Here is a 21,609-nt window from a genome sequence, read left to right on the forward strand (position 1 = left end):
GTGTGAAAGCATTTTCCTACGACTGCCTCCTTTCCCGACACTTTTGGTAGCCCTCTTCAATAGTCATTCCGGCTTTGCTGTTTTAATGTGAGCAGAGAAAAATAATGTGTCTTATTATTTGTGAAGCATTTAGGCTATCACAGCTCACATGAAAAATGCTAGAGCCTACTGTCCTAAAAGGAAAATTATCCATATTATATAATGTGAACTATTTATAGATTATACTACCAGGTGTCCGTATCCACATATATGCAATAAGTAAAGCAGTGCCTCCATTTTAGGACAAATACCTTTCAAAGCAGCTTGAAGCGCAGTGAATCACAGTAGAGTCTTATCTCACTATTAGATTTGCTTTTATAGTGAAAGACTATATTGCCCTTAGGAAGGAGGTAGTTTCTCTCTGAATTTCATATCTTATGTTTTCAATAAAAATACGAGTCTTAAGGGAGAGTTTGCTAAACAATGAAGCACAGGTAAATAAAATTCAAGATCGTCTACATAGGTGGCATTAATTTGTTTAAATTCTTAATGAGTTACTGAAAGCTTGAGATATAGGTCTAACTGTCTGAGCTTGGGCACGTCAGTCGCCCCTTCTGTAATAGGGGGCTGGTGTGATAGACATTTGTTTTGTCGGCTCAGCTTCCATTCCTCTCTATTCTTGGGAGAGTTGCTGCTTTCCCATATTTGGTCCTCACTGTTCATGTGGGTCAGTGCCTTTTACCCAGAGATCTGCATGTGAACCAGTCCAGGTCAATTAATCACTATCTCCCCTGGTCGCTGTGGTTCATTAGGATCAGGAGGCCACCTGGGCTGGATGATCAGAAGTCAACTCTGGGCTTTGTCTGAGAAGATGCTTTTTTAATTTTTATTTTCCCAATAACTTTCTCCAATTAAGTAGAATAGAAAGCTGGAATTGTAAGGAGCCTCCGCATGGGGAGTACTAGAGACAGATCCTGTTCAGAGGAAAGCAGATCCAGTAGAAATCTAGATCTACCACCGCCTTTTCAGATATTTGACCATTAAAAGCTTTTTTTTTTTTAAATCTAAAGCTGGTTTTAGTTGTCCTTTGGTCTGTCACATGCAAATGGCAGGGTCCAGCCTAATTTAGTTGGGATAGTTAACCTCCAAAGCCTTTCTATTTTCCACATTATTTGATTCTCTACATTCCTTGAATCACATGCAAGTTAGCTTACTGTGATTAAATGAGGTCAGACAAATAATAACTGGATATTCTCAAAAGGAGTAACTTCCCCATCTGAGAAATTTCAGTGGAAGGGTCAAGAGTAGTTATTCTACATTTTGATTTAATTTATCTTTATTTTGTGGTATACTTCACCTTCTGTGACTGTTATCCTCCCATGGTACAGTTGCAGGTACTTCTACCGGAGTCTGTGCAATAAAACAAAAGAGAACAGAAAGCCAAACTCTGCTTGGTTTTAGAAATATAACTTTTTAAAACCATTACATGAGAACGGAGAAAAGAAAACACCTGTGGGATGCCTGATGGAACAACAAGGAATTTGTGAGAGGGTTCACGAGGCAGTAAGTAGGACAGGTCCAGTAATGTGGTACTTGGCACACAGTCAGCAAGTAACATGGATGTGGAAGTCTCAGATGAGAGTCCTGGGTCCAACCTTCTTTAGCCATAACCTTGGGCAAATCATGTAAAGTTCCCCCATCTTTCAAATGTTCAGGTCATTGTGAGAATGATGTGGTGTAATGTGTACGAAAACAGTGTACCTGTAAAACCTCATGATGGCCGAAATCACTTAGGAATGAATGAGCCTAGCTTACTCAGTGAGTTTTATTGATGAATTTGTGACCACAGGAACGCATTGGGAAATATTGGGAAGTAAGATCAGATTTGGAGAATGTTTTGGGTTTTAAAATCCAGCCTGAGGTGTTTAAACTTGTTTAGAGAAGCGAGTGTTAGTCACCACTTCCGGGTGTCTTCCTCCAGATTATTTGTTAAACTTTGTTCCTTTCTCTTGGTTCAAGTATACAGACTCTTATCTCACCTTGTGGATGCCAGTCTTCTATATCTAACATCCTGTGGCCACACTTATCTTCTTAAAAACAATACACTCTAATTACATGATAAAGGCAGCTGGATGTGGTGATGGACAGAATATGGAGAATGAAAGACAGGACTGGGAAAACTGTATCTGAGAGACTGGGACATTCATTGGTGGAATGACTAGCAGAAGGTGACCGATGGGTAAGGGGCCCACAGTGAGGTGATAATACACCCAACTGCAATCACTGCCCAGGAAGTTGCAGATTTAGGTACAGCTCTTAGATAGTGGAGGGAGTGGAGTCCCTGTATAGAGTTAGAAGTTGTAAAGTCATTGAACTTTATATCTCAAAGTGTCCTGTCTGAGTCAGTGTGGACTGCCGTAACAAAATACCACAGACTGGGTGGCTTAAGCAGTAAGCATTTATTTCTACAGTTCTGAAGGCTGTGAAGTTCAGGGTCAAGGTGCTGGCAGATTTAGTGTCTGGATGAGGGCCCTCTTCCTAGTTTTCAGACAGCGGCTTTTTTGCTGTACCCTCATATAGTGGAAAGAGAGAGAAAGAGAGAGAGAAAGGAAGCTCTCTTGTGACTCCAGTGGTGGATCTGATCTCATTTATGAGGGGCTCCACCCTCGTGACCTAATTCCCTTCCAGAGCCCCTGCCTCCAGAAACCATCACACTGGGGACTAGGGCTTCAACATATGAATTTATTGGGGCACAAGCATTTAGTTCATAGCAAGTTCTTGAGACATCATTTAGTTTAGTTTTGTTTTTTTTTTTCAGAGAAGAGGTTGGATCAAAATGCATTGGTAGCAACACAGGTAGGAGTATAGTATTTATTTGCTGACCCCAAGGCAATTGTTCTTTCTTTTCCACTATATAATCTCCCTGTGATTTCAACCCAGAGATTACAATGGAAGCTGTAATGATAGAGTAAGAATATAAGGAGGTTAAAATATGTAACTCAGCAGAGTATAGTATAATTTCCTATTATTTGCTAAATAAAATTCTGAAGATACTGATAGCTTTGACATAATAAAGCTATCATTATTGGGGCCATTCAGATCAAGTGGGTGACAAGGAAAAGCTGGCTTGTTAAGGGCTTAGCAACTGATACAAAGAAATTCTAACATTCTTATTCTCATGCCAACTGATCTTACAGGCATTAAAGTGTAATTGTTTCTTTAGAATGTGAGTTTTGATGACAAACAATCCTGCATTCGATTCCTGCTCTGTTATTTGCTGTCTGGGAAGCCTTCGAGCTTCAGTGTTCCAATCTGTAAAGAGACAGTAACAACTGCTTCATAGGGCAGTTGTATGTATTGATGGTTACGTTAGTTTCCTGCTGCTGCCATAACAAATGACCAAAAATGTAGTAGCTTACAACAACACAAGTTTATTATTACAGTTTTGGAGGTCAAACTTCTGAAAATAGGGCTAATCAAGGTGTTGCCAAGCCTGTGTTTCTTTTAGAGGCTTTAGGGGAGAATTTACTCCTTGCCTTTTCCAGCTTCTAGAGGCTGCTCTCATTCCTTGTCTCATGGCCTCCTTCCAGCGATGGCATAAATTCAACTTTTGCTTCTATTGCCACATTTTCTGTGACTCTGATAGTCCTGCCTCCTTCTTTTAAGGACCCCTGTGAGTACATTGGGCCCACTCACATAATCCAGGGTGATCTTCTCATTTCAGGATCCTCAGCATCATCACGTCTGCAGAGTCCCAGCTGTCACGTGAAGGAACATATTCACAGGTGTCAGGGATTAGGATGTGGACACCTTGGGGGATCATTGTTCTGCCTGCCACACTGATGATGACGATACTGATGCAGATGATGAGGAATAGTAGCTGCTACTATTTATATTTCACTTGCTCCCCAAATTCTAGTATTTTGTCAAAGAAAATAAGCTCTTCTATCCCAAAACATGAAAGAAGAGCGAGGCTGGCCCAATAAGGGAATTGAACTTAGGATTTGATAAAAGCTTATGTTTTTTATATTTGTATTTTTCAAATACAGTTTACATTGACCATTATTTTGTATTAGTTCAGCTGTACAGCATAGTGGTTAGACAGCCATATGCTTTACAAAGTGATGCCTCGGTATTTCCAGTACCCACCTGGCACCATACATAGTAATTTCACCCTGCAGTCAAAAATGGCTTTCTTGACAGGGCTGCCCGGAAACCCCTGGAATGCTTTACATTAGTCATCCTTTTGATTCAGGCATTGAAAGGATAGCAAAATGCAATTATGTTTTCTGGAAAGCAACCAACTATCAGTTCAGCACAAGTGACTATTAGGAAGATCGAGTAAGGCCCCAAGGAGATGTGAAATAGGATAGGTGGGCTTTGATTTAGAATGAGATAAAGGATTTGTTTATAGCAGAGGGTCAGCATTCATATTTGAAATATTGAACAACCTGTCTTGCTCAGGCCTAGGCAGGCAGGAGAGACAGTTGTGTACAGAACATACACAGAAAAGTTTAGTCTCCATCTCTGATCCTACATGCACACACAGGGTTCTGAGACCATAATGCTGCCAAATTTCCAAATGCATCTCAGTTTTCAGGGAAGCTATGGATAAAAATTAAGAGGCCATATTCAGGGAAGTAGTAAAAAAAAGCTTGGGTGAAGTGGCAGAATAAAATGATGATCAGTTTTTTAAAAAAACACTAGTATAAAGAATACTTCTTGCTTTAATTTTCCTTCTAATTTATTATAGATTATAGGTCTGCTGAAAAACAAAGAACAGGCTGTCATTTTCTTTAAAACACAAATCAGACAAAGTGTTACACAGCAGGAGGATGTTCTACTAATTTTGACAGCCACTCACTGTGTTTATTTACTAGTCTTTCTCAGACAGAAGACCTGAGTGGCTTTTATTTTTCCAGATGTTTCCACTAATAACATTTTCATAGAGCAAGTGCTTTTGTCAAGTATTTTTTTTTTACTTCAAATAAAATAACCACAGATTAAGATGGTGAGTTTAAACTAAAGTCTGTAGAATTTAAAAAATGCAGACTTGGAGACTACTTTCAAAATAATTTATAGCAAACCAGAGGTCATCCATTATCTAGTTCTGCCTTAGTGTGCTAGCCTTCTCCCGCAGCTCCTGCAATACCCAGTGCTGTCTGCCAGCCAGCTGAACTCACTATTTTCTGCTCGGCAGCTGTACGTTCCCTTTCACCCCACTAAATGCCTTCTGTGATTAAATTATTATTTCCTGTAGAAATTTAACCTCATCCGTCACGATTGCTATCTGGAGAAAGCTTTCATTTTGTCACCCAGTGGTGAAACGGGTTGACATTTCCCATTAAAGCGCTAAGCCCTGGTCCTCGCCCTGATTTAAGTCGTGTGCTGCTGTGAAAAGTGTCCAGTGCTGCATGAAGTGTGACTATGAAGTTAGTAGACTGTGAGGGGCCACTTTATAGACTGGATAGCTATCAAGTATGTTGTTGCAGTCTGAATCTTATCAATGTGCAATCAATAGTTGGCTCCTGAGTCACACAAACAACCCTAATTCTTTAGAAAACTTTTTAAAAGAATTCTCACCTGAGGATATGTTTATTGATTTCGAGAGAGAAAGAGAGAGAGAATGAACATTGGTATGAGAGAGAAACATGGACCAGTTGCCTCCTATGATGAACCCCCAACCTAGTTCTGTGCCCTGACTGGAAATTGAGCCTGCAGCCTCCTGGTGTTCGGAATAATGTTCTAGCCCACTGAACCACCCAGCCAGGGCCAAGCCTAATTCTCTAAGTAAGCTGTTCTTTCTGCCTGAAACCGTCATGTCTCACGGTTCTTGAGTAATTTTTCAAGTGTCAAGGGTGCAGTTTTTAGGATTTCATAGTCTCCTGAAAGCCCCCATGGAGAACTTGGGGTGAGAATGTTTGTTCCATGAGGAAGTTAACTAATCTAATTGAAGTATTTGAGTTGAAAAACCAGCTGGATGGATCTAGGTATGTGAAGGAACCCTGGGCAGGTAAAGAAGCTGGTTTCAGAAGTGCTCGAAAGTCTCCTGAGAGACCATCCCCAGAATCTCTACCTTCCTCACTCAGAAACCTGTTAGACTTGCAGCCACCCTGTATTGAACGGCACGAGTCCCACTGACTCTTTTTAAAGAATCAGTTCCCAAGATCTTAGAACCTCACTCTCCCTTGTGTTTCTTGGCCATCCTCTGTTGCTGCCCCAGAAGAAATATGTAAAAGGATATATAATGAACATTAGAATTCTAGAGTAATCGATTAACCCCTATGTAGTCATAGTTGCTTTCAAATCTTGATCAGGTCTTTTAGCAAATATTTTTTAAGCAGCTGCCATTTGCCAGGTGCTGGGCATAAACGCATAAATCAGACATGAGTCTTGTCCTCATGAGTAACCACTGCCACCGACGTGGTGCCACTCCCACAGGAGACCCTTCCTACCCCCAGGCAAAGGCCTAGGTTCAGTGTTCGTGGGGAAATTACACATAGTGATTTATGCTCAACAGGAAATAAACAGTAGAAGGCTGCAGACATTTCTGCGTAAAGATTAACCAAGATTGTCTAGGAAGTGTTTATCTTGTGGGTGGGTTGAAACAATTGCCAATGTCAAAGTTGCAAGTTTAAAGAAAGGCATGGAACCACAAAAAAATCCAACGATATTTATAAAAGATGAACTTTAATTTTTTTCAAGTTTTTAATGGAAGTTGTGTATACTATTACTTTATTCCTGCATCTTCTCAGTTGTTTCTTCCTTGTATTTGCCCTTTTCATTTCCTATTTGGCGAATTTGGCTTTATGTTCAGGGTCTTTTTGTGGTCTTTACCCAGCTTTAGTCTAGTGATGGCCACCTTGCTGGGGTGAGTGCCCACATGAACAGCTGTACCGTTAACTTTCTCCCATTGCACTTGTTCAGTGCAGGTGACATATTTCTTCCTGTAAACCTGGACTACTTTGCCAATTTGTTGTCCTTTGTAGTGTCCTTGCACAACCTGAACCCTATCATTTTGGATGAGCGTGGATCGAATACTGTACTTCTGTCTCAGCTCTCTGGAGAGAGCCATGAATCTTCCTGTGAATGTGGGAAAGTATATTGAAATGCTTTTTATGGTTCAGGTCAGAAGTCACAAAGAGACTGAACTTCATTTTGACCACTGGTGTGTCTACAGCGGCCGCAGATGGACTTTAATCTATGAAGTGTCCAAACTTCAGATAAAAAATTCAGCACTTTAATCTACCAAGTCTTGTCTGCAGATGAAGACAGTCCACTCTAGCTGCTTATACTGGTCCATAAAAACAGACAAAAAAAAAAAGGAAGGATTTTTTTGAAAAACAAACAAATTTTAAAAAGTCTGGTATCTTTGTCATAGCCATAATTTGTTTCTCAAGTATGCAATCCTGATGCCAAATATCAGAAAGCAGAGCGCTGAGTTGTGCTGGGAAAGTCAGTAATGAAGGCTCTAAAGTGGTTTCAGAATAATGAGTAGCCAGGAAGACTGACTTTCCAAAAGATAGTCTCAGAGGAGGCTATCATGTTTGTAAAATCATGGAGGTTGCGAATAGGGCAAATATGAACTTGTCCATCAAATCCTAAGAGCATTTTAAAGCTATGCAAATGTGATTTTAGGGTAGATGGAAGGTTACAGGGATTATATTTTATTATTGACCTTAAGGTGTAAGCTATAGGTTTACTTTATATAAAACCACTTTAAGATAGATATATTTTAGCCCTGGCTGGCGTAGCTCAGTGGATTGAGCACGGGCTGTGAACCAAAGTGTCGCAGGTTTGATTCCCAGTCAGGGTACGTGCCTGGGTTGCGGGCCAGGACCCCCAGCGACCGCACATTGATGTTTCTCTTTCTCTCTTTCTCCCTCCCTTCCCTCTCCAAAAAAAAAAAATAAAATAAATAAAATCTTTAAAAAAATAGGTATATTTTGCTCTTTTAGTAATTAGCCTCCCTTGGATTAGTTTTAAAATTGTTCTGCCTTTTAATAAATTTTATTATAAGGCAAATGGGTCTTTCAGCAATTTTCATATAAAAGCAGGAAATTCTTTATTTGAGTGAGTGATATAAACTTAATACCTATTAAATAGTAGATGGCAGTTTCATAGTATGGAGTATTAAAGAACTAGATAATGTTAAATGTGCATCTCAACATCAGAAGTTGTCATGGAGAGCAAATGTAATTTTTCTTAAAATGTGTTTTGATATTTCTGTCAGAGAGTAAATACCAAGTTGACAAGTAACCTTATTTAATAAGGCACCTCTTATGCTGTCCTGAACCATTACAGCTGCTGTGGCTTTCTGCCTCTCTAATAGACACTGGGAATTTTTTCCTCTCCACGCCTAGAAAGGCACGTGGCTGAAGCTCTTCTGAATATCAAGAGAGTAAAGCCTCCTACTTGCAAATTACCTGCTTTGTATTTAGTATTATGCAGAATGGTCATGCAGACCTGCTATTTAAGATTTTAATATTAATGGCGTGGTTTCCCTTTATTAGTTTTATAAATTATGAAGGCCAGCAGAGCTGTTTGCTGGATTTTACCGCAGGCTCAGCTAGTGAGGCCTTAGTCCACGGAAACATGGCAAACCTTTACAATTTCATTTTGCTTTGTTGCAAAAATCCATGTTTCACGTACACTTTATAATTAACATTTCCTTTAGAAATATTAAACATGTAGTACTTAATTCTTATTATTTTAGATGTTGATATATTCATGATGAGAATAATAATGCAGAGATAATGATTGTATCGCCACAAAATGCAGTGGATTCTTGAATAACACAGGTTTGCATTGTGCAGGTCCATTTACACATAGATTTTTTTTCAATAAATATCTGTACATTTTTTTTCTCTGTGGTTGGGAGTTTGCAGATGTGGAGGGATGACTGTGTGCATTGATCTACGCCATTTTATGTAGGGGACTTGAGCATTCACGGATTTTGGTATCCATGGGGGTCCTGGAACCAGTCCCCTACAAATATGGAGGGACAACTAAGTATTTGAAGAGTTAAAAGTTTTATGTGTTGTTCAAGGGTCAACTATGTAAACATTGAGTGTCTTTGAATTTTAAGATTTTCACCTCAAAACCCCCTTAATAGATCTCTCTTAAAAATCAAATGCGTTATCTACACTATTGTACAAAGGTATGATAATGGTAACCATCTATCCCAGACAAAGAACTCATTCTCCTTTATATTTTAGGTGATTTATCTTCATTTATGAGGTATTTTGAGCAACTAATATGACATCTGATTATCTCTCTTTTTCTAATTCACAGTCTCTCAGACTAATTCTTAGACTCAAACAAAAGCTTTTTTAAATTGTCTTTTTATACTCTTAGAATCAATTAATTTTATAATTTTTAAAAGAGCAGAGAAAACATGATGATCAGCATATAATACGTAGTTACTGGAAATTACAGGGCTGTTTTTGAATTTTTAATGAACTCTTAAAAGTACCTGAAGTCTAAATTGATTTAGCGGAATCTTCAAATCAGATTCCTATTTACTATTTGGCCTAAAGTCAGTTCCATATTCTTTCTCTTTCAGTGGCGCAAATGGGCCTGCTAAGTTGTTTGTAGCATTTCTATCTTTTTATTTCCAATTGTAAGGACATGTATCTAAGTGTTAATCTAGGTTCTCTACCTCCCTCTTCCTTTCTTCCTCCCCTGACACACATCTTGTACTGTTCTGTTATTAATATTATATTGGTTATAGGTAACTTTCCATGACACTTCACATTTCCCAGCCTCCTTCCCTTCCTTTTCCTTAGATGCTTAAATCTAGAAGAATTTTTTCTTAAATTTAATATTTTGTAGTCAGTATTGAAAACAGACAGTTGTAAGCCTTTTGTTTGTTGATGAAATATTGGAAATCATTAATTTTTCTCCTTTCTGTTTATGGTTAAAAATAGTGATAATGTTTGATGAGTGGCTGGTGAAATGCAGCTGACACAGTATATTTGGTGGCATGCTGTCATCCTAAAGGTTAAACAGCTGTGCTGAAGAGTCATTTAGTCCTTTTAAAAGGGACTTTTTTGGAAGCTGAGTTCCAGGACATAATGTCTACGACACTTCAGCGTATTTAACATCGTCTCAAAAATGATTAGAATTCAGGTTAAATAACCTAAGCCACTTGAGTTCCTACTGGATTACATTTCGGTCATCGAGAAAAAATAAAGTTGATTTTTACAGAGCAGGCTGATTTGTGAAAAGACTATGAAGAAATATCAGTCTTTAATGGGATTTGAGAAGTATAATGTAAGCATTAGGCTGACATTGTAGAATGGCTTCTAAGGCTCAGGAATTGGAGGCATCCTGTTTTAATCCTTTGTAACCCAGCCACATGCGTCAGACTGAGTAGTCTTAATACCTGTTATTTATAAAAAGGGTAAGAGACCTGTTTTTCTTACAGTTGGATAAATATAAAGTGACATCTGTTGCCTGTCTCTATTCTCCCGACCTAGGCCTCAGGGAAGGAGGGCCCTGGAGATGTAAGTGGCTGTCAGCAGATACAATATCGGTGGCTTCCTGGGCTGTGGCTTGTCTTCAAGGAGCCAGCCAAGGCTTCCTTATTGGGGCAGCTGGAGGCTTAGGTTCAGGTTTCAGGGCTTTACCTGTACGGCATGCCCACAACATTAACTCCAGCAGTCCTGGGGTGTATGAGGCCATTTATTTAGCACTCCTCTCCTCCTGGCCACAGAGCAGGGCCCATGTGTTTTGATAAAAGTGTGGCTTTTCTTTTTCTATGGACTCATTTGCATCTAGAACCAAAAGTGAGGCATAGGGATCTGGTTATGCTTTATTTTACTAAGGTGGACAGAATTGAGTCATAGTTTCACTATTAATAAACAGCTATTTATATTTTAAATAAAATACACTTCATCTTAGGATCTAAACATTTTTAATACAACACTTAACTTTTCCTTTTCCAAAGTGGGAAAATTGCAAACAAAACTTTAAGAAATCTCCTGTGCAGTTGGACACAAACATTTCAGATTTATGAGACGTGGTGCCTCAGGCCTCAACTTACTAGTACTTTGGGTTTTAGACTCTGAGGTCCAGCCCTTGTTCTTAAGGGGGGCTCTTTTAGCTGAACAGAGTTTCTAGAGTTGGGCTGTGATTAGAAGCTGTATCAGAGCTCTAACGTAAAATCTGGGTGTTATCTACCTACTCACAGATTTGGCTTAAACTACTCAGCTTCTCCAAGGCTTGATTTTCTCATCTATCCAATGATATCGAGCTTATCAGGATGTTGGGAGGTTTTAATGAGCTCATGGGTGTGAAATCTAGTAGGACAATGCCTGGGACAGAGAAGGTTCTTCTTTTCTTCTTTCCCTTTTCTCCAGCCTACATGAATGACTGGACTTTTAGGAGCATTAAGGGAGAGGTAGGGCTTTAAATTATCAATATCATAATGGTGGCAACATAACTATTTAGATATAAAAATTTTCTGTCTTTTTTGGGTGAATTTCCGGTTGATATCCTTTGTCCATTTCTATTGTTTGCTCGGCTTTGGTTTGATTTGTAAAAGCTCCTAGCTATTAAGGCTATAAACACGTCAGGCATGTTGTAATTATTTTTCTGTTTTACCTTTCAACAGTATATATGGTGTTTTTTGCCTTCCAGAAATTTAAAATTGTGTTTTCATGTTGTGAGATCTGTTGTTTTGCTTGACTATAAACACCATTGATCGAATGACATATATTGATTTTAGAGATGTCATATGGAAAAGGCAAGTCTTAGATTCAATGAAATAAAATGTTAATATTTTCCTTTATAGTTCCTACCTTTGGTGTGATGTGTGTGTGTGTGTACAAATGTTTGCATGTAAATTTGGCTTATTTTCAGTACTCCATAGAAAGATACTGCAGACATAACTGAGTATAGGAATGTTCTCTTCAGCCAAAAAAATTTTAGAAAAAAGGTTAGGCGCATAGAACTCAGAAGCCCTGTCATGTACTTCAGGTTCTGCTGTTGGGTGCTTTAAGTCTTGGCTTCCTTGTTGCCAGAATCACGTGTTGCCCTGGCTGCTGTTCTTGTCCAGCTGTCACTGTAACTTGGTCCCTCCTGATAATCTATCAGTGTGGTTGCAACAGTTCAGAATTTGCCCTGAGGACAGGGTTAGTACTTTCTGCCAGCACCTGCCGACTTCCCTTCCAGACCCTAACTACAGAGGAAGTGGGGGGAGGAGGATGACAAACCCCATAAAGCTAGGTGCAAGGTGGAGGCTAAAAGACCAGGTAAAGGTTTCAGGGCAGAGTGCTCTCACTACCCCTTTGGCACTGTAAGAAAGTTGTCTTGCCCTGCCCCCAAAACAGTTAAGATTGGTCTAAGGCCAGGAAGCAATTATTCTCCTAAAGTAACCCATGAATATAAAAATGTAATAAAAGATTGTTTATTTAGGAGTCAAGACACCAGAAGTATCTAAATAGTTTAAATAGAATTTTAAGTTCATTATACATTTAAAGAATCATGCCACTATAATAATTAAGAGCCACTTCTTCTGGTATAGTACATAGTAATCACCAGCAAATCATTAATTGATGATGTCACAGTGGCCTAAGACCCACAATACAGACCAGATGGTAGACACTTAGCAGAACATCGCTGTGTCTCCATGGTAATTCAGGACCTGTGATAGTTCTTTGTCATCGCTATGTTTTGGCAGGTAATGGCGCCTTTAAAGCCATTGAATCTTAAAGCCTTAAAATATTGAAGCCTTGAAATTGCAATTTGTTGTCTGAAGTTAATAATTAGATTTGCTGAGGTCCTTCCACATAATACAGGTCTTTACGCACAATTTATAAAAACAGAATATTTAGTAGAGAATTATTTACATTTATCTTTGATGCTATTTTATTTAAACAAATGTAGCATGATTTTAGCTCTTAGCAAATTCTGAAATGATGATGATAGTGATGATAAAGTGAAAGGAGCTATGGGAAAGAGTAGTTATTTTTAAATCTCAGTAGACAAGTGGGACCTGTCTACTTGCCTATTGAGTGCACCTATGTAATTTTTTTTCGGAAATTAAATAGTGTGACACTTTGATTGAATCCCAAGCTGGAAATTTATATATGCAACTTCAGACTAATTGGCTTTAAATTCAAGATTTATTCTAGGAGGCTTTAGAAATTTTTATTCCCTTTTTACCCCAGCTCTAAAATGTATATAAATGTCAAGGCTTTAGTTTCAAAGTCTGCTGTTATGCTTCTCTAAAAATGATTTTCTTATCATTCGCACTGTTCAAATCCTTTTTGGAATAGGATTTGAACTTGAATGGAAAGAGAAGATGGTTTGGAAGAATCAAGAAGTATAAAACAGTGGAATCTAAAAACAAAAACAACAACAAAAGAGAGGTTGAAGGGACAGGTTTGATTTATCCCAGAGGAGCAGGAGTAGGAAGGTGATGTATTATTGTCAAAGTTTTCATGCCCATGAAGTGTTCAATTTTGGACTTTGGGGATTAGCTGTTTTCATCTCTGCTAAGGGCAAAAGAAAAGAAAATGGTTTCAAGACTAAAACATGAAGAAGTTAGGTTAGACAGGGAATCATTTAGAAATATTTGTTTGTTAACCATTCATACAAGACTAAGTATACCAATAATTCTGCCCCATTAGTCTGATTAGGTTGTAGAATCTTGAATTTTTCCTAGATAGCTTTTGAACTGACATGGGATGTTTCGGTATTTCTCACCATTATTTCCACCCAATATGCAGTGATTTATTTTATTTCAGCAGGCCGTGTAGCTACGTTGTGTGCTTGTTTCCCTCCCTCCTTACTTCTTTCCTCTCCTCTCTTTCTTATCATATAATATTGAATAGTGTTTTACATTTAGGTGTCACTTAAAAATCATATTAAACTGTCCCTTTTTACTGTGGTTCATGTTGTATTCATAGAGCATAATTAGAACATTTTTGTTGTGCAGAAAGTTTCCACTTCTGTGTTCTAATTAAAGAATCCCTTTAAGCTATTGTCTGTTTTTTTTTCAAGCAGTCCCCCAACACTCAGGTGCTGTTGTATGCAACGCAGATCTTTTCTTCATCTTACCCAGAACAGTAATTTCCAGTGCAATACAGCTTTGCCTGGGGCAGGACACCCCTATAGTGTCGAAAGGTGAGATGGGCTTTTAGTGTGCATGGAGTTAAAAGCTGGCAGTCACCCAGCGGTTTAAGGAGTGTATGTTGGTTGTTTTCTGTCTTTGGTCAGGGGGATGGTAGGCAAAGAGCTGAGGCGTAATGAATTTTGAAGGAGCATGGTCTAGGATGGTATTTATTGCATCCAGCTCTCTAGGAGAAATGAATGAATAATCCTTTCAGAATGTATCATTGGCCCAAATATCTTTTCTGAATAACCCATTATTATTTTTCATTCTTTTTGCTAAATCTTCCATTTCTTTAAAGCTTCAGTAGCAACTGATATTATGGAGCACCTGCTATATGCCCCATACCAGGAACTGGGAACACAGCAGTGAACAAGACAGACAGGCCAGGTGCCTGCTGTCGCGGAGGTAACATTTCTCCATTTTTTTTGTGCTTCCTTATATGACAAGGAACAAACTGGAATTAGTGCCTGAGATGTAGCATGTAGTTAATAGTATGACTGTATTTTAATTTATTGTTAAAGGAACATTATAAAAAACCACTAAATACTAGTTTTACACATTCAAAATTGATATAAATATATTAGCTCTACTGTTTAGGGTTTCGAGAGAATCAGCTACCCATCTGTCCACATTTGTATTTAAAAGTTTGCAAAGGATTTAGGTAGATCTTTTATCCTTATGTTTAGGTAGTATCTAAATTTTAAAAAAATCAACATGCAAAATTTCCTTGGCATTCAAAGTCTTTACTTCCTACCTTAGCAGGGCACCTGCTTTCCTGCTGCCAGCAAAAACAAAGCAAGGAGAATCTTTCTGTTGTGAGGGCTAAGGCAAGGGTGTTCAAGGTTCTAATGAGCATGTGTGGACACCCCTCCCATAAAAGCTGTGTTCTAAATATTACTGCTTACATCCTGTAAACAGTATCACTGGATATAGTCAGATACATACATTTTTGGACTAATTAGATACCTATGTACCAGCCTGGAAATTTAATTATTATTTGAAAATTTTTGTTTTAAATTTAGAATAGCTGACCTATGTATAGGTGGATTTTGAAATGTTACCTACCCTCGTATTGGGTACACATGAGCACATCCTCTGTGAAGAGAACAAGCACATTTCTATCTGTGGGATGTTCATAGTGTTAGAACTCAGCCTTGCTCCAGTAGCATTATGATCTTAGTAAACTTACTACACTTCCCTGTGGGGACGGTTCTTATCCTCATAGATTGCATCATGGATTGAGGATTTGACCTCATTCCGGGTTAAAACCTGGTTGTTACCCAGGTGGGGGTTAACTTACTCTGTGCTGCCAGAAAGTGGTATGATCTTTTCATTTCAAAGTTGTAGAGGACCGTTAGTTTTTTTGTGTATATTAGACACTTACTGGGATTTTGGCCACCCAGCGTTGTATTCTTATTTGGAGTGAATTCTTTACTGCGTGGGCCTCCTCCAGCAGGGATCAGATCCTTCATCTGCTTGTCCCAGGGTGCCTGGCCTCAGTCATGTGACGCAGGCTAAGGTGACATTTCAGGATTCAGAATCATTCAGAACTTTGAATCTTGATGGCGTGACTCAAAGAGGCATAGACAGTTTATTCTTCTTAGCAGTGATGGTGTTGAGAGTCCTGCCACATGACGGTCCAGTCACACAGTGGTGGTGAGAAAGGTGTGTTACCTGGATTCTTCTGCAATGTAGACTCCTATTTTCCAGCCTCCCTTGATTCTGGCTCATTTCCAGGCCAGGCTTTCAGCTTTTCCTTTGAGTTTTAGAATTCTCAATATCCTTCAGATAAACTCTTTTTTTTCCCCTTGATTCTTCCACAGTTGGTTTCTATTGTTTGTAACCAAGGCCCCTGACTGATTTATTGTGTGAGAGCTAACTGTGGCTGGTTATATTTTCCAAAAATGGTGTCACCAATGAATATCCCATTCTCTATGCCCTTCTTACAGTGCCGTTTCACAGTCCTGCAGTAAGAGGTGGGGGTCTGTTTCACACTCCTTAAACCTGGGTGGATCAGTAGAGTGCAATGAAATTGATGATGGGTGACTTGCATGGTGAGGCCATAAAGCAGGGGTGTCAAACTCATTTTCACCGGGGGCCGCGTCAGCCTTGAGGTTGCCTTCAAGGGGCCAAATGTAATTTTAGGACTGTATAAATGTAACTACTCCTTACAGTGAAGCGAGAGCTCGGCACTGCTGCCGGGTAGAAACAAGGTCCTGGGCCAGATAAAACAAGGTGGAGGGCCGGATTTGGCCCACGGGCCTTGTGTTTGCCACCTGTGCCATAAAGGCAATACACTTTCTTTCAGGTTCTCTTTCCTTCTTGTGACCTGTGCCTTGTGAGCCCCATGTCCAGGTAACCCTGAATCTGCCACATTAGAGAAAGCACATGGAAACACTACGTGGATTAGAGGTGCATGCCAGAGGAGCCCCAGCTGTTCAGCTTCCAGCTGATTGAGTTTTCCCAGTGATTTCAGGCTTTCAGGTGATTTCAGCCCCAGCCTTTGAGCTGGTCCAGCAGGTGCTGAGTGGAGCAGAAATAAGCTGTCTCCATTGAGCCCTGTTCAGACTGCAGATTTGTGAACAAAATAAACATTGCTATTATTTGAAGCCAGGTTGGGTTTATTATACATTCTATATCTGGAACTGTGGCTATTATAAATATTCAAACTAGAACACCCAAGTTGCAATTCCTAGCAAAGAATCATGCCTTCAGGGTTCTTAAAGACATGACTGTTGATGTGGAATGGACTTCCTGATCTATTTCCCCCTTTTGGATTTTATAGATTGAGAGAGTGATTGTCATTTGGTCTATTGTAGACTTACTTGGCTGACATAACATTACAGAGCTTTATTGTTGTTGGAAATGCAAGCTATCAAGGCTATCTTTAATAATGAGATATTAAAAATATTAATGTTGTAGATATTTAGAGTAGTTTTCTACCTGATTCCATTGTGGCCATGGTAAAATGTTGCTTGGCAATTCCCTGTGTAAATATGTCTCTAAATATAAATTCATTCCCTCTATTAAGACTCTTAACATATCTTTCAAGAAGCAAGATGGAAATTCTACCTTTTAAAAAAATGTATTTTATTGATAATGCTATTACCGTTGTCCCAAATTTTCCCCTTTGCCCCCCTCTGCCCAGTGTCCCCCTTCCTTCCAGCAATTCCCAACACCACCCCTGCCCCACCCTTAGTGCATGTCCATGGGTCATACATGTAAGTTCTTTGGCTTCTCCATTTCCTATACTCTTCTTAACATCCTCCTGTCTATTTGGTACCTACCAATTATGCTTCTAAATCCCTGTATCCTTTCCCCCATTCTCACCCTTACCCCTCCCAGCTGATAACTCTTTGAATGATCTCCATATCTATGATTCTGTTCCTGTTCTGGTTGTTTGCTTAATTTGTTTTTGTTCATTTGTTTTTTAGATTCAGTTGTTGATAGTTGTGACTTTGTTGTCATTTTACTGTTCATAGTTTTGATCTTCTTTTTCTTAAATAAGACCCTTTAACATTTCAAGTAATAATGGCTTGGCGATGATGAATTCCTTTAGCTTTCTCTTATCCGGGAAGCACTTTATCTGCCCTTCCATTATAAATGATAGCTTTGCTGGATAAATCTAGGTTGAAGATCCTTGCTTTCCATGACTTTAAATACTTCTTTCTAGCTGCTTCTTGCCTATAATATTTCTTTTGAGAAATCAGTCTTATGGGAACTCCTTTGTAAGTAACTGTCTCCTTTTCTCTTGCTGCTTTTAAGATTCTCTTTTTATCTTTAACCTTTGACATTTTAATTATGATGTGTCTTGGTGTGGTCCCCTTTGGGTCCACCTTGTTTGCGATTCTCCGTGCTTCCTTGACTTGTATGTCTATTTCCTTTGCTAAATTAGGGAAATTTTCTTTCATTATTTTTTAAAATAAGTTTTTAATTTCTTGCTCTTCCTCTTTCCCTTCTGGCATCCCTATAATTCAGATGTTGGCATGTTTGGAGATGTTCCAGAGTCTTCTTATATTCTCCTCATTTTTTTTGAATCCTCATTTCTTCCTTCTGTTCTGGTTGAGTGTTTATTTCTTGCTTATGTTTCAAATTGCTGACTTGAATCCAGGCTTCCTTCCCTTTACTGTTGGTTCCCTGTGGATTTTTCTTTATTTCACTTAGTGTAGCCTTCATTTCTTCCCTTATGTTTTTGCCATACTCAGTGATTTCTCTGAGCATCCTTATCATCAGTGTTTTGAACTCTGCAGCTGATAAGTTGGCTGTCTTCATTTCGCATAGTTCTTTTTCTGTGGTTTTGTTTTGTTCTTTCATTTAGGCCATATTCCTTTGTCTCCCGACCTTGGCAGCCTCCCTGCGTCTGTTTCTGTGTATTAGGTAGAGCTGCTTTGACTCCCTGTGTTAGTGCACCTGTTTTGCTGTAAGGGGCAGAGCCTTAGTTATTCACTGGGGCGAAGCAGCCTGCTTTAGTATGTGGTGCTGTGTGTGGAGGAAGGGTTGGAGAGGGTACAAGGCCATTGTCTGGCCTCTGGAGGCTTGCCCAGTACATGTCCCTTTTCTTGTCAGTTCACCCACCTCCCCTATTGACTGGTGCCCTTCTAGCTGGTTCCCTGGTGATGAGTCCCAGAGTGGGTGGGTTTGCATAAGTTGTAGCACAGTCCAAGCCCTTTAAATGAACTCTCCTGAGAAACCAGCAGTGTCTTCCACTGCCCCAATCCCCACTGGGTTTTACAGCCAGAAGTTGTGAGGGTTTATTTTTTCTGGTACTGGAACCTTGGGCTATGGGGTATCACCTGGAACTTCGATTGCTCACACCCAAGGTATCCCTCCTGATTTCTATCTACTACTTGTGAATGTGGGACTGCCCCTTCCACTGCCACAGCTGCCTCTTCACACTGCACTGCTTCCTCTCCGCCCCAGCTCCCCGTTTCCACCCCTCCCACCTGTCTGGATGGGTGTGGCTTCTTTAAATCTTTGGTTGTTGGACTTCCATACAGTTTGATTTTCTGGCAGTTCTGTTTTTTGTTTGTTTGTTTGTTTGTTTTGAATTTAGTTGTAATTCTTGTGGTTATGTGAGGAGGTGAAATGTGTCTACCTATGCCTCCATCTTGCCTGGAAGTCCCTCTACTTTTCTTTTGGTTTGGCTGTCCTACTTGATGGGGGATTTAGAGGGAGTTTTAGAGGGAGTTTTAGAAATTAAGTAAAAATAGCCAAAAGTTATTGAGGATTTACTGTCGCCAGGCACTATGTTAAGTGCTTCCAGGTCTTGTCATTTAAGCAACACAAGAATCTGCCCTGGCTGGCGTAGCTCAGTGGATTGAGCGCGGGCTGCGAACCAAAGCATTGCAGGTTCGATTCCCAGTGAGGGCACATGCCTGGGTTGTAGGCCATGGCCCCCAGCAACTGCACATTGATGTTTCTCTCTCTCTCTCTCTCTCCCTCTCTTCCCTCTCTAAAAGAATAAATAAATAAAATATTTTTTTAAAGAATCTTATGAGGTAGATTTATTATACTCTCTGGTTTACAGGTGAAGACACACATTTAGGTTAAATAAAAGTTGCCAGGTCACATAGCTAGTGGTTGGGATTTGAGCCCAGGACTATGTGTGTCCAGGGTCAGTGTATTTGTAACCACGATGCTGTACAGCCAGAATGGTTATAAGGGATACTTCAGCATTTCAGCTCCTGCCTTCCTCATCCTTGTCCTGAATTACCTTTAAGGTCCCTAAAATTCAGTGGCCACACACACAAACACTTTTTGTACATTTCCCTTTCAGAATCAGACTAAGATACACTTTTTAAACCTTCTCCTGTTATAAGCTTTGTCTCCAAGGGTTTTAACTGTCTGTATTTACTCTTTTAGGAAGACATATGCTTTCTGGGGATCTCGATGGTCTGTGTGGCACCTTTTCCCACCATTTCTTTCTTTTTTGTTTTGGATCAAATCTACTTCTCATAAGAAGTGTACAAGTTATGCAAAATAATTTATTCTTCATGATAATACTAATTGTTGAGTTTTTAAAGTAGAAGATTCTTACGTCTAATGTTTCAGATTTGAGTGACTTGTGACAGCAATTCAAGGGTGGGGGCTTCTGAGGGAAGCACTAGGAGACCCTTCTGGTGCATGTGTGTGTATGTGTGTGCGCGTGCATGCACACGCTGTCCCTGCCACACTTCTTAGCATGGAATGATGGCAAACTGCTGACCTAGAATTGAAGGAGAACAAAGAAAGTCATGTTGATGTTGAATGAGATCCTGAATATTATAGCATTTTAAAAATATGTACATCATGTGTAGCTTCACCAGCATAGCTGACTTCTAGGAGAATAAGATGTTGGAAGAAATTTATCTAGTGCTTCTCACCCAAGCCCAGATCTCCCCCGAAAGCGTTCCTGTACATCACTGCAGACACTGTGCAGTTACCATATGCCACCACCACAGAGTTTGAGACAGAGGAATTGATTTGCCAACAAACGGTAAGCCCCTGGAAAGCCAGTGCTCTGATATACCTGGACCAAGTTTCCAGAAGTTGTTTTAACGCAGAGGCTCCATGAAGGCACAGCCGCAGTGGTTGAAGTGCTTTACTGGGGGCCAGACATGTCCCATTTTCCACGAGAACCCAGAGGGAATGGAAAAAGACTTCATGTTGTTTTTGAGTCTTGTACATAGCAACCTGAGCCTAGCATGTGACAGAAAGCCTTTGCTGTTTTTATATTCCTTGTGAATGACTTCTGCACCTAGGCAACCAATCATAGGCTGGGGACCCCTAACTATAGAGGAAGAGGGAAATTTTACTAATTAGCCTCAGAGAAAGGGGCATTGCCACATTCTAGAGCATGTAGATTTGCAAGAATCCAGCTGAGGACAAAGCTTTGCATTTTTTTAAAGTATATTATTTGCTCTGGTATTTCACTGCAGAGACCTAGATTTAACTTGAATACTTTTCTAAGAGTTATTTATTAGGAACCGTGTGAATCATAGGTATAAACCTATCTTCAGACTGAGGTCAGTAAGAAATACTCGCAATTAAAAAATTCTTTTTCGGAGGGAAATATTTTATGCAACTTTTAATTTGTTATCACTTGGATTGCCCAAATTAGGAAGCTGAGCAGTCCATCTGAAGAATGGATGAATCCTCCGTAGACTGTACATTGGAAAATAGGGCCTTTTGTTCCTAGACCATAATTAAGGGAGATGGATGTATCTCAGGTAGTTGGAAGTGTCGCATTCTAAAAGGAAGAACTCTCCCCAAGGTCTTTCTCCCTTGTTCCTGTCATTATGAATGCTCATTATGTTTCCTTTTGCTTATTAGCTCTATGTAAGGTATTGGTAGGTGACAGAAAGCAAACAGGATAAGGGAAGAGAGAATTTTTTGCCCCAAGGATCTCATTAGTTGGAGAATGTATACACATGAAATTATTTAGTAACAATTCTGGTGTCATTTGATTAAAAGTCAGAATGAATTGGCAGATAAAAAGTTCTGTAGAATATGGTTTATCAGATTGGAAT

The 21,609-nt window shown here is 39.5% G+C and overlaps 1 protein-coding gene and 1 pseudogene across 1 annotated transcript in view; one reads left to right on the plus strand and one right to left on the minus strand.

Moving 5' to 3' along the window:
• The window catches only part of PPM1L (protein phosphatase, Mg2+/Mn2+ dependent 1L), a 239,563-nt gene that overhangs the window by 87,743 nt on the left and 130,211 nt on the right, over positions 1–21,609 (plus strand). The gene's annotated exons all lie outside the window — the stretch shown is intronic.
• Positions 2,761–7,311, minus strand: LOC118498795 (annotated as a pseudogene).

This window comes from Phyllostomus discolor, chromosome 2 (assembly GCF_004126475.2).
Source record: "Phyllostomus discolor isolate MPI-MPIP mPhyDis1 chromosome 2, mPhyDis1.pri.v3, whole genome shotgun sequence".
In the NCBI taxonomy this organism is placed as follows: Eukaryota; Metazoa; Chordata; class Mammalia; order Chiroptera; family Phyllostomidae; genus Phyllostomus; species Phyllostomus discolor.